The sequence below is a fragment of the Tetrao urogallus genome (assembly GCF_951394365.1).
Source record: "Tetrao urogallus genome assembly, chromosome: 3".
NCBI lineage: Eukaryota > Metazoa > Chordata > Aves > Galliformes > Phasianidae > Tetrao > Tetrao urogallus.
This window is the reverse complement of record NC_136815.1, coordinates 68,782,836-68,795,309: the sequence shown is the minus strand read 5'-3', so window position 1 is coordinate 68,795,309 and position 12,474 is coordinate 68,782,836.

Below are 12,474 nucleotides of genomic sequence, written 5' to 3'. Positions count from 1 at the left end.
CGAAGGAGTTATGCACTCTTGGTCTGGGCATTGTTAAGAAACAGCGGGATAGAATGGTCATCATTTAGCAGAACAGCTGCTGAAGCTCAATTCTAGAAGCAGCATCCCTGCAGTGCACCACTGTTATCAATAGGTGTAGAAAGCTAGAGCCATTCCTTAGCAGAGTTATGTGTTGCCTACTTCCAGCAGTTTGGTAACCTAGGGTGTGGATTTGTATTCTCAGTAATTCCTGCATAAAAGACCAGACTGAATTATTTAAAACAGAAGTAGTATTTTAAATTTTCATATATGTCATTGCTCTGCTCCTTAATATGGGATACTTGTTGCAAGAAAATGTTACTGCTTAAGCATTTGGGAGAAAGCAGTTCTTTTGACATACATCTAAACTACTTAACCTGACTTTAGTGAACCTTTAGTCAAGTCAATACGTGTTCTGTATAAACTGGAAAATCCTCACCTAATTCTATATAATATAAATAATAAGTATGATATTATTACTATATAAATAATAAGTATGAATTCACTGTTTGAATTGAACCTTACACAGGTGATAAGAAAGAACAATATACAAAAGTCCCTATTTTGTGAAATACTGGAAGTGAAGGTTGTTTAATTTATCAGCTTCATTTAATCCTTCTTTCAATCTTTTGACATTTCAGGTTTGATGAACTATATTCTGTCTCCAGCAAGTATTCATAGGATCACTGAATGGTTTTGGCTGAAAGAGGCCTTAAACCCCATACGGTTCCAACCCCACTGCCCTGTGCAGGATTGCCACCCACCAAATCAGGCTGCTGGAAGGTTCTGGGGGGAGCAGCGTTTGTTTTGGTAGTAAAATGCTATAATTTCAGGTGCATGTATGGTCTAGGTTTCTTTTCCATTCATTAATTTCTCTTAAAAATGAGTTTTATAGATCCTAGTTTGTATAATGTATCCACAATCTTCACTTTTTTTAAATGATCATTACAAAGATTGTGCCTCAAAATGCTAAGCATTACTGCTGGATTGACTAACAATGATAATAATGAAAAAATCACCTTCAGTTCTTTAAGTAAAATCTCTGTTTAAATATCAAAAGACCTACTTCAAAGGATGCAGCTTCACTGTTAGCTTTGGAAGTAAACACTGTGACTGGACCAGGTTCCCTTATTTTTTTGTTTTTCTCTTTTACCCATCTGCTAAGGCCAATTCAGTTATCAGATAGAAGCAACATGTTTGATTTGTAATGCCAAATGTTGTCTTTTGTCCAAATAAATAAGCAAATCCAAGTAAGTATGTTTTGTGAAATGAGTAAGAGAAAGTTGAGTACTCACTGATGAAGAGACCCAAAATGGGGAATTGCATTGGAATGCATTGTTGGGAACTTAGAATTTATCATAGAGACTTAATTGCTTTATATGCATTGTGAGATGCATAACAGCTCCCTGGAGGAGAAGGACAAAGCTGAAGCATTCCCAAAACAGGGAAAAAACAACAATGGGACTTTAGGCTGCTGGTGTGGTAATGGCTTGTTGTGATGAGGTTTCTGAATAAAAGAAAGCTGTTAAATGCTGAGCATGGTAATTCAGTGTATCTGAATTCATCTGGTTAAGCATTTGTATTGTACAGCCTCTCCCATATATTAGAGGGGACTGTTAAACATCAGTCATGACAAGATGCACCTCATATGCATATTAATGGATTATAACTTTTTATAGGTGCAATTTGTACCTGTCTCTCAGTGGATTCAGAAAGTGGTGAATGAGGAATAGATCATTAAGCACCAGTAGCCAAGCTTTGCTAATTAGCACATCTTCAAGTGCCATCTCTCTTTTGTCCACTAAAGGAGAATGTAAATTATGCTTGTTTTCTCCCTTAATCTTTTGGACTTCTTGTGCTATGTATCTCTTTGACTGGGAAACAGAGACTTCAGATTTGTAGTTTTCAGTTCTCATGATTAATTGAAGAACATATATGGTTTATTCAGAAGCAGGGATGCTGCCAAAGAGAATCTAATTGGCTAAATAAATATCCCTAAGCTTTTATTGCTCAAAGTGTTTTTTACTGAATTATTAATGTTATTTCACCCTCCAAATCAGTAGCAGTTAATGATTGATTTGCCTGAGGCTATTAATATTTTCCAATCAGTAGTAAATTGCTGCAATGACGACTTTTGCAAACTTGTAGCTTACGTTATCTATTCACTTGGTAAAATGATGTTCATTAAGAAAGCACTGAAGCATGGATCCGGAGTACGGTTGAATTGAATACGGTTGAAGCTGGTTTTAATTTTTGCTTCTCTCCTGAAGTGGGGAAATATTTTTTCTTTTTGTACAAGTGATTAGGAAGAACATTTCCAGATAGGGTAAACAAAAAGAAAGAAATACTTTTAGAGAACAACTTGGCAGAGGTAGGATTAAAAAAGCGGATAAACACACTGACAGTATTTGGAACCTTTGTTGTGAAGGGGAGCACTGTATAATGGTGACAGAGCAGTGGAACAGGCTGACCAGAGAGCTTGTGCAGTCTTCTCCTTTGGAGATATTCAAGATCTGCCTGGATGCCTTCCTGTGCAAGCCTTTGAAGGGGAACCTGCTTTAGTAAGGAGTTGGACTAGATGGTCTCCAGATGTCACTTGCAACTCGTATGAGTATATGATTCTGTGATACGATTTCATGGCGATGACTTAGTGTGATATCTGAAAAAGTGTGGCTTAGGGTCCTATCCAACCTGGCCTCGAATGCCTCCAAGTATGGAGCATCCACAACCTTCCTGGTCAGCCTTTGCCAGTGCCTCACAAACCTCTCAGTGAAAAAATTTCCCCTGACATGTAATCTAAATTTTCCGTCTTTTAGTTTTAAATCCTCATTCTATCACTGACTACATATGTAAGAAGCTGATCTCCTTCCTGCTTATAAGCTACCTGTAACTATTGGAAAACTGCAATGAGACTTCCCTGGTTGTTTGCTAGTTCCCACAATATGAGAACTGAGAGAAACTTGAAACTTGATGAGGTAGAGAGGATGGTGAATTCCTGGCACTTGCTGCTGTGGGAGGTTTTGGAGGCAGATGGCGATGGATGGGACAAAATGAGATTGTCAGATTAATGGACAGCAGATCCAGAAATAGATGCTAAGAACACTCATAGAATGGAATTGTAGAATAGCTTGGATTGGAAGATTATCTAGTTCCAACCTGCCACTGTGGGCAGGGCTGATGATGACTTGTTGATGACTCCCTCCAAAATCTTTCATTCAAGAGTTTTGGTGCTAGAGGAATAGGAGAGAGTAGACTTATAGAAATTGACTGAACCTTCAGTATTCCTGGGGTGCATTTTGTAGTACTCTGTAGGAGGTGCAGCACTGGGCTGGATGGACCATTGACCTGGCACTTGAGGACTGCTAAGTCCCTACAGATACTGATATTGATGTGTGGAACATTTTTAGCTGTTTATTATTTAAGACTTTCACTAAATTCTTCTGTGTTAACGCATCAATGCGAAGGGAGAGCTGCTAGCCGCTGAAATTTTGTACCCCCAGCCTGAATGGGTGATTCTTCATTAGGGGAAGGGAGGTAATAGTACTTTGGCATTCTGGCAGTCTCTGATCTTCCAGAGAAATTTCCTGGGATCATTTAGAAATGGGTATATCGTGAAACAGCCTTGAGGATGAGTAGTCAGAAGGGTCACCCTTCTGCTCCTGTGTATGTTTATATGGTAATAGTGTGACCACAAGAAGGTGTTGGAGGCTGGATGATTGCTTTACAGATGAAAGGAAGAGTAATGCATCTGTTTGGGGTTTCGATGTCACTTTTTGTACATTTGCAGTTTTCATGCTGGAGGTGACTGCCTTGCTCATTTCTCAGAAGAGTACGTGGCCATTATTTTCTGTTAATGGCATAAGGTTGCTTAGAAAAAGTTAACATTTTGGAATTAAATGTAGTTTTAATCACTTAACATATTGAACTCTGGTCTGAGTTGCTAGGTGATCTTTCTATGGCTTCAGAAATGAGCCACCTAGAATACAGCATTCTGCAATTGTTTTTAACTACTGTATACATTGATCTAATTATATGGTTTTGGCCATTGCAAGGCTACATTCACCTGACAAAGTGATTTCCAAGTTACTGCAGTTAGAGATTTGAGTTTCTTGTGATTCCACTCTAATATATTCTCATCCTGACATTAAAGGTAAGAAGAAATCTTCAAACAAATGCAACAATAGATTCTGTCTGTGATTTTTAAAAGCCAAATCCTGGTGTTCATGTAAAGAAATTCTGCTAATATGGTCCCCCACAGAACAAATTTTATTATCATGAGGAGCTGGATAATGGGTGAAATCTGTACTATAGTAAGTGTTTATACAAACATTCATGTTGCTGTGTCTGTACATCAAGGCTATTGCTGAGAAAATGTATCCTTCCTGAAAAACAGCAGGATAGTCAGCATCAGTACTAAGTTCTGGCCAGCTGGCGCCTAGCATAGGAAAAAAAACAAACAAAACTTTGTTGCAACTTGATCCTTTGAAATAAGGTAGTAGGCATTTTTAAAACAAATAGTGAGATTGAAATAATTGGTGTGATGAATTAGTCATAGCAGCAGTACTACTGAGTCTTCTGAACAGAAAACTTAAAATTCAAACAAGTAGTAATGGCACGCTGCCTGTTCATATTATCCTGGTCAACTTCTTAGCAATTTGCAATCTTTTTATGTGGATATGCAGTTGATAACAATTTTAATATCTATTTTGTATAATATTTGGTCTTACATTTTTGGGAAGAATTTATATCCGAAGATCATATTTACAGTGAGACTAGAAGGCAGCTGTATAGATTTTATTGTATTATGTATACTTCTTTGGGTTTATTGCCTACTATTAAATGCATAACAATTTGTATTTATTTATTTTGACTAATAATCCTACAACCAGAAAGTTCTAATATTTTGATCAGAGCTGCAGAAATCCAGCATTCTTTCCGCAATAAGCTAAGATTTGTTAATAAATCCAGTAAATTATTCTGCACTGAAACTTTTCATAACTTTGTAATGAGGTTTTTATAAGTATACCCCAAGTCTAGTATTTTCTGTTCCGGAGATATTGCCTAATCATGTACATCACTTCCAAAAGTCAGACTCAGAAGTTAAATGGAAAGTCAGGATTTCCTTATTGTGGCCATTGACATGCCAACCCTACTGGGACTATCTTGTTGTTGATTTTCCTCTTTAATTTCTCAGCTGACTCTTGGCCATGCTCTGCTGGCTCCTCCCAGTACCTGAAAAATTACGTTTATGCTATGAACCAATCCTTGAAATAGCAGTTCTTTAGTGCTTGACCTGGATGAGGCACTGAGTGAGGGCACTGAGTGCATCCTCAGTAAGTTTAAAAATGACACTAAATTGGCAGAAATTGTCAATCTGCCTGGGGGTAGGAAGGGCCCTGAGAGGGATATGGACAGGTTGAATTACTGGCCACTGGGATGAAGTTCAACAAGGCCAAATGCTGGGTTCTGCGGTATGGCCAAAATAACCCCAGGCAATTCTACAAGGTTAGGGCAGAGTGACTGGAAGACTGTGGAAGAAATGGACCTTGGGGTGTTGGTCAGTGCTCAGCTGAACATGAGCCAGCAGTATGCCCAAGTGCCAAGAATGCCAATGGTTCTGACTTGTATCAAAAACAGTATGGCAGGCAGGAGCGGGGAAGTGATCATCTCTCTCTACTCAGCAGGGGAGGCTGCACCTCAAGTACTGAGTTCAGTTTTGGGATCCACACTGTGGGAAAGACATTAAGGCCCTGGAACATGTTCAGAGAAGGGCAGTAAAGCTAATGAGGGACCTGGAGCACAAGTCTTATGAGGAGAAGCTGATAGAACTAGTATTATTTAGTCTGAGGAAGAGAAGTCTGAGGGGAGACCTGTAAGGAAGTTATGGTGATGCAGGGGTCAGCCTCTTCCATGTAACTAGCAAGAGGACTAGAAGTAATGGCCTCAAATTGTGCCAGGGGACATTCAGGTTTGATATTAAATAGGAAAAATTTCTTCTCTGAAAGAGTGGTTACATGCTAGAATAGGCTGTGCAAAGAGGTGGTGAAGTCACTGTCCATGGAAGTGTTCAAGAAATGTTTAGATGTTGTACTGAAGGACATGGTTTACTGGGGAAATATCAGTGGTATGTGGACAGTTGGACTGGATGGTCTTGAATGTCTTTTCCAACCTTGGTGATTCTGATTCTATGATTCTATGTAAACACCCTGTTCTCCAGGCCAGTATGTTTCTGGCCAAACCAAACTGCAAGTTAGGAGGACTGAATGAAAATCAACCTATTAACTTAGTTGAGGGATGTGCAGATGCCCTTAGTACATCAGTACGTCACTAGCACTTTGATAGTTTCCCAGATTTGTCAGCTGGAAATCATGAGACAGATGAAAGTAGTTTACTGCTATTTGGTGATAATTGTCTTTTACATCCTTGCTTCTGTCCAGCTTTAACAGCATGTAGTTAATGCTGTATGTACATCTTTTAAGTTATGTGGTCCTTGGTGACATGCAATGGCTTTTTTTTTTTCCTAACTTATCCTAGTTTTTTTTCTGAAATTTCAGTTCAGAAGAAAGGTGTTTGCTCTGATAGAGTGTTAAGAATATAGAGTCCAATTAAAGAGTTTTGTAACGTATATTTTAGACTAATTACACAATGCCTTCGTAACACTAAAGCTCAAAGGGGAATAATGCTGTGAAGCTCATTATAAAAACTTAAAAGCTTAATGAAGAATTATGGAAGGTAAGAATCAATGAGACCAGTGTTATCTGTTGTTCTTTATCCTTGCTATTCAATAAAAAGTCAGATATAATCAATTTTATGTTTGCAGTGAATTTCTGAGCAGCTTTAACTGGCTGAGTCATATTTTCAGGTAAATATTGGAGCTTGTTCCCTTTCTAGAGTAAAAAGGGTGCTTGTGTGAGAACTTGGCTAGAAAAGCATCTACTTGTCTATTGTGTGCAGACACATATGTGATGGTTGAACCACTCTGATATCAGTGAATGTGAACACGAGGATGAGCTAAGTTTGTTTTAAGTCTGCTTTGATGCTTTGGAAAATAAAGATATTGGAGGAGCAGGAGAATGTAGAATGATGACTATCTTACGGCTGTGAAAAGTTACAACCTAGGAAATGCTAAAATGAAGCCTGTTGGGTTTCTAAAGCAGTTGATATCTGTTCAACATAGGAAACAGAAGAAAAATAAAATTAGGAAAGTTCTATGAGCTCTAGTATCAGGAGTACTGGTAAAAAGTAGATACTGTGAAATGCCAAGATCATCATTTTGGAATAGTCTAGCTGTGAGCCTGTAAGACTAACTCTAGAAAATACTCCTGCAAAGCCTGTTAATTTCATGTGCACTACAGATCAATTTCAATTATAATTAAATGTTAGTGTTTAATTTGCTTTTCAGAATGATCTGAAGTTACCCTTGGATTGTCTGGCACTGTAGTAGTTGTCAAATTCTGAAGTGTTTTGATGAATTACAGAATCAGAAAAAAAAAAAGCCATTGACCCTTAAAAAGGGAAATGAACTTTGTTTTGTTATGGTAAGTCAGGGTACTAGTGTCATCAAGATGCTGTATCAATGTCTCTGGAACTGCTAGTGAAATGTGATGATAAGCTCTATGAGAAATAACTGATCTTATTTTCCCTATAACCTGTATGTGGGTTCTAAATGTTGTCACATTTGAGGAAGAGTTCTTTCCGCAGTGTTACTTATACCACAGGAGTACAGGTTTCTATAAAGTGGGATTTCCTTTGCTAATGTGTTATTTGTTATTGTGTCCTTTGTTATTGCTGACTTGAATGTGCATTCTGAAGACGCTTCTATTCTTTCTTGGCTATTTGCTTTTCTCTACTTCTGTACTCAAGTCCACAATTACCCTATTAGAAGAACTGGGGCAAATGACATTTTTGACTGACTAGTAGTAGTAGTAAAAACATCATGCTGTTATCATGGCCATTGTAAATAGCAGTTTGTAATACTAAAGCTGGTGCTTTGTGTTTTTTATAAGCATTTATAAGTAGTCATGGTTTGTGTTAACTGAAAAGAAAAAACGTGAAGTTTTGTATTTTAAAATAGTTCTGCATTAGTAGAAGTTTTCTAAGGGTACTGTTCCAATTAAATGATGATAATCACAGAATTGAAGGGTATCCTGAGTTAGAAGGGACTCGTAAGGAACATCAAGTCCAACTTCCAGCTCCAGACTGGACCATCCAAAATGCAAACTGTTAGTCTGAGAACATCGTCGTCCAGTAATGAATGCTGAAGCCACAGATTCTTACTTGACTTCATTCTGGTCTCAATATCAATTTATTTCAGCACATTAAATAAATAAAAAAACAACAACAACAAACCAAACAACAGTATATGTAAGGAATTAGAGGTACGATACGCTTGCACTGAGTGAGTCATGGAATGCTTCTTTGTGTTAGAAGCCAAGTGAAGATACCTGTCCCTTTTCATGAAACCAAAATCTGAGTATGTAGTTATTTCTGGTGAGACAGACTTTTATAAGTGGAAATAGAAATAGACGTTCAGCTCAGCAATTTGTTTTCTGTAATTACACAAATTGTAAGGTATCGCTCACTTTGGCTCTGTGCCTTATAAAGGCATGTCTGTTGCTCCTGTTCTCCATAATGCAAGCTAAAATGGGACAGTTCAGTAGGAGATCTCCAAGGCAGTTTCATAGAGAAAAATGTTTCACATACATAAATGATGAGCAGAACACTTCTCTCTCTCTCTTTTTTTTTTTTTTTTTTAAATATAAACTTGCCTAAGTTTAATGCATAGGAAATGCAAGTTGTTTCCATGTAATATCTTCTCCTTTGTAACCTTTCAAGTAGCCATTGTACTGGAAACTTTGCTGTGCTAGCACATAGTAAAGCAATCCCAATGTGATGTTTGTTTCTATCTGTCTGCTACACAGTTAGAATAGCAAACCATCTGTGACTTCTTGTGTGAGATGGTAACGCACCACCTTAAAAAGTACAGGAGGAGTTTGTGCAGATATGTCATAGCTTAAAAGCAAAAAAGTAGTAGTATATATAAAGTTATGAAGATGCTGTCTTAGAAAAAGAAATAAAATTGAAACTGGAAATGCCATGGAATATATTCTCATAAGCATTAATCTAATACATATCTAACATTTATATATATATGTTGTTATTTATAATATATATTTATATATTATATATAAATATATATATATTTATATATAAATATATATATATATAAAAATATATATATATATTTAAGGCACCTGAAGACAGAGACAAACTCTTTTTGCAGTATGTTAACATAGTTTATGTGATATCTCAAGTGTTTATTTGTTTCTCTTTGCTGCCTCTGTAGTACAAGGTATATTGTATGTTTTGAATATGTAACAAATATATGGATGTTGATATAAAATCTGTTTCACTGTGTGGGCAGAGTTAGGAGGGAAGCTAATAAAGGCAAGCAGTGAGAACCATTAATTGGTTCATCAGGAGAAAGATTTAAGTGAAGGAAGTCTCTTACTGCATTAGCAAACAGATGCATGTGGTTGTTTAGAGACAGCAGATTATATTTTTATGTAAAAAGTATATGATTTCTCAAACAGTCTTGCAAACTTTGAAGCCTCGCTGTGTTTCTTTGATTCTTTCTTTCACGGTACTTAGAGGGATTGTGCTGTGAGGACTTTCTGACAGGCCTTTGTGGGGAGCCAGCAACCTGTGCAGGCTGCATGCTGGCTCTGGGTTCTGCCTATGGTGCACGTCTGTCTCCAGTGGCTGCTCCTGCCTGGAGTTGGCCCTTCTGCAGTAACTGGGCCATGTCGTCCACCTCCAGTATTTGTTGGATGTGGGTTAGTGGCCATGGGTGTTGGGTTGATGGTCTGACTAGATGTTCTTAGCAGGCTTTTCCGACCTTAGTAATTATATGATTTTGTCGATGGCATTCATGAGCAACACTTTTAAACGTATTATATATATGTAGTTTATTAAACTATAATACTTAGATATCAATTATTTATAAGAACTCATGCAATCTAAAGTAATGTTTGTTTTTTAACTGACTACTGTATTGATCACTTTGCCCTCCAGCTTTACGTTGGGACCTGCTATTACTTAATATTACATTAGATAGAATATCATACTGAGCTTCTTGAAATCAATAAGATGACTGAAGTACTAAGAGCTGAATATAGATGTGAATGTTTTTGTGAAATTTTAGAAAGCATTTGGGACATGGGTGAAGTTTCTCTTCAGTGAGTACTTAATATGGAACCACATAATTTTTGTTATGGTCGAGATGGTCTTTAATCACCGTGAGGTAATATCAGCATGAATAGGAAACAATAAGGTAAATCTTGTTTCCTGCTTACAGGCATTTTTGATTTATATTGGAAAAAAAAAAAAAAGTTCTTTATATGAAGAAATGTCTTAAGTCTTCATCTTCTATTGCTTGTAGATAGTTTCCCTTTCTAAAGATTTAGGCTAACCTACTGGGGATTTAAACATAGGAGGACGTGCTCTGGCAAGTGTGCAAAACCATTATATTTCTTTTTATCCTGTTAATTTTGTTGTGTTTTCTTGCCACATGCAAATTAAGTTTTAAGCAGTTAGTACAGCTTTTAATCTGCATTCCAACAATGTATTAATGATGATTTTTTTTGACTCATCTTTTTATCTTCAACCACTTCATTTCTTCAGAGATAACCTATTATTTTTGTTTATGTTAAGGAATATTGAGTTTTTATATTCTCCAGTATTTCCTGGGTTATGTGCTGATAGTTGAGGTCAGCCTGCCATTTTCTAGTGGCTCTCATTCTGATATACATTACTTACATTGTATTACTTGCATATATAGGCTGCTTACCCCTCATTTCATTGCTTTGAAACATACCCATTACCCAGAAAATTGTTCATTTTCTGTTTGAATAGGCTCACTATAAATACTGTATGGAGATTTTATTATTGAATGTTTTAATTCAAAAAGTTAATTATCATATGAAGTGGTCCCTGACTTTTATTTTTGTGCCTTCTAAGTATAGGACAAAAAGGGAATCTTTAATATTGAGGATCTGTAGTAGAATCTAACTGTTCTGCTAACCATGAAGGGTGGAGCAACTTTGTCTTTTATTATATATAGTGGTGCTTTTTTTTTTTTTTAAGGCTTGAGTGAAATAGTGTGGGAGGAAGAGGAGTACAGCGAAGGGGTTTGTAGGTGCTGACATGCAGCATCTCTGAGCAGCAACTGAGTGGGAGGAAGGCCTGGTGATAAGTTAGTTTGCTGCAAATGAAGCTGGGAGGTAAAGCTAGCAATTGTTTTGGGGAGAAAATAGTCACATAGACCTTGAAACATCAGTGGGTGATTATTTATTTGCTTAAGCACAGTTGAAACCTTCAGGAGAAGTATGGAAATGGTGTCAACTAAAAAAAATGTACTAGGCTTGTTCACAGCTGTGTGTGAATTGATATGAGCAGGTTTTCTCTACGTGTTTTAAGGTCAGTGAGGGGTGTTGCAGTAATTTCACTTGAAGTTTCCCTTTTTAAGCATGTTTTTATGTGGATGGATATGAAGGAGCAGGCTTTAAAAAAAAAAAAAGTGTGGATAAAAGGATACACTGGATAAAAGGTCTTGAGTTTTGGCTGCTTTCCCACTACTCGGGCATGAGAGAACGCCCACAGGTAGCGTTCCTTGCACTGATGTCTGTCCAGGGCTTTAATCTGCAAGAGCCTACAGCAAGTTAAAGCAGTGTGCGACCTTGACAGCTGCCCTGACTTAGGGAAGTAAGTTGCTTATTATTCTCACCTGTTGTGGTGAGGTGAGAAGGAACCTCACCACAAGGAGAGGAACAGGAGAAGGATACTTACAAAACTGACTGCCGAGTTAAGAAGTTATAACTCAGAATGAAACTGAAGTTATAATTCAGAATGAGGAGAATACTTTTAAGTTAAGAGCAAACAAAAATGCACAAAAAAATGCGAAGTAGAAAAAATTCTTGGACTGCTAGACAACTATGTCTGCAGGAATTACAGACCTTTAGGAAATCAGTTTCTATTCTCATGAAGTTTTTTCCAAGAAGTAAAATGCTGATTATTTTACAAAGGGACTTGGGGTAAAATTTTCAACACTTTCAATGCGGTTTTAACTATGAGGTTTTTGTCATTTAGTAGTAATAACATTTATGCCCATTGCTTTTAAGAACCTTTGCTGTATGCCAAAAAAAAAAAAAAAAAAAAGGTGAAAGTGAAAAGTTCTGTTGTTATAATCTACACGAAGAGTAAAAAAGAAACCTCTTTAAACTGATGTTTTGTCTTACTTTTCAGGGTAAGTTTTTGGTTTGGTTCCAGCAGCTTCTGCTGATCCTTCTCCATCTGGTGAAGAATAGGACTGTTTCAAACTGTGGCCATTGCTCAGGGAAGGCTTTTAACTATCAAGCAGTTGCTATTTTCTGCCACTTTGCAGGAGAGCTTAGCTTT